A 2,173-nucleotide genomic window follows, 5' to 3' on the forward strand; every position below is an offset into this window, starting at 1 on the left:
ACGTTCCCAACATCTTCAACTCATGCATTGCTGTATCACAATGTTGCTTTAATCGATCATAATCACGTCCACAGTTACTATTAGCATCTGGATTCCGATCATTACATCGATCTGAATAACTTCGAATAAGCATATCTATCATAGTACAAAAAAATAAAATCATTATAGGTAGTCTCACATGCCCGTAACTATTTTTTACAAACCAGTATTTTTAGAATTTTCAATTGTACTGGTTGACGACATCTTAATAGTACAAAATCGTCACAATCGTTTTTATCGTTTTAGCTTTGACAATATTTCACGTTAATTATTGTGTTATGATTTAATAACATATCACATATGTAACAGGATGTGCTGAATTTTTCCTTGACTAATAGTCTATCTATCTATGTATCTATCAGTCTAATACTATAAAATGAAGAACAGCTGTCTACAGGCCACCTGTGGAACAAAAAACGCCGATTAGCACTACCCGTGGCATAAAAAATTAAGTACCGCTCCGTTTCTACTGCAGTCCGCCCGGACTGACGGACAGACGGGCCGTTACCATCGATTCCTTGGCGCGTTCAATCGCGTACCTTTGCCGTGGCGGCGGTCGGTTGATTTTCAAATGTTTCGAAAATAAAACGTTTTTCAAAAATGTTTCGCTTTTTTCGCCGTTTTTCGCATTTTCGATATTTTCTCGTCCCCGTCACTCTTCTATTCACACATAGTTCGTTTGTTTTAAAAGCCACCGATGTGCGGTTTGTACGCAAATTCGGTTTGTACTCTGAAAAATTCGCGTTCACGAAATGTCATTCGGTCTTCGTTCCAACGCACAAGTGCATAATTGATAAAATATACTGTTTTTTTTTTTTTGTTTTGTTTTTTATTCAATAAATATTGCATTATATTATTGTAGACATATTGTTTGGTCCTTAATAACGTAGGTAAATTGCTTAACGTAAACACAATTTTGTGGTTTGATTTAAATGAATGTATTAATCAAACATACGTTATAATAATGTAGTAATAATAATAACGGTCAGATCATTGAATACATTACAATTAAAGTTTAAACAGTGTGTAGATTCATAGAATTATATACTATTACATCGATGTACATCGAATATATCGGTTTACGTCGCTCCGTAGACACATAGCTTAAGTGTTCAAGTTTTGACAATTTTTGGCAACTCAGACTGTATCTCGGTAGGTTAGGCGCAAGTCCCCCAAACGTAGATTGTTAGGCAGGTCCGAGTGAGTTCGAGTTCGTCAGTACTGCTCTTCGGGTGGTGACCGATTGTGGGCCGCCCGTAATCCGACTTTTTTTATATTTTTTTTAAAATTTTTTTCACGTTAGTTTTCATATAAATAATAAAATATACACTATTCAGGACCATGTTAATATTCATTGGTTAATACTACATTATATTGCTATATATTATATTATGTACCTATTATATGGCTATATTATGTTATTTAAAATTTTAGGAATTCAACACATATTATTTTCTCTAAATTGTCATTGTTATATTATATCGTACAATAAATACATATTAGATTTGTTTTATTATTTTCCGTAAATTAATTCGAATGTTGAGTGATTGGGTTTTTGGAAAATACAAATTTTTCTCTTCACTTATAGCCGCTAGACGACGGGTCTGCAATCCACCGAAGTCGGATAGTCTACCTACGTGGCTAACTTGAAAGTTAATCGATTTTGACTTGCTAGATACTCCAACACGGTTTTCGACTTTACACTTTTTACATAAGAAAAGGCACCAGACATGCGATAGCACATACAACTCTTTCCGCCACAGACATATTGCTTATTTTGGTTTCGTCTTAGACTGAATTGCTACCCACTCAAACATGTAGGTTTTCGAATTTACATTTTTTTTACACATACAAAAATGCACCGGACTTATTCTAGGGGATAGTATCATTGAATTTCCGATGTCTATGGGTCATGGCGGAGACTTCTAGACACTGAAACTCGACTTTCAAACTTTCCCACCTTAGAGACGAGACCACTAAAGAGAGAATAAGAGGCCTTATCAGAAATTCTTATTATAAAACACATTCTATATAAGTGCGACATTTATAATTCAACTGTGTCTCCAAAATCGGTACTCACTTACAACAGTTGTATTTTCCATTTTTCAGTTCCTATGCTACCAACGTGATCGGC

The sequence above is a fragment of the Acyrthosiphon pisum genome, chromosome X (genome assembly GCF_005508785.2).
Source record: "Acyrthosiphon pisum isolate AL4f chromosome X, pea_aphid_22Mar2018_4r6ur, whole genome shotgun sequence".
Classification (NCBI taxonomy): domain Eukaryota; kingdom Metazoa; phylum Arthropoda; class Insecta; order Hemiptera; family Aphididae; genus Acyrthosiphon; species Acyrthosiphon pisum.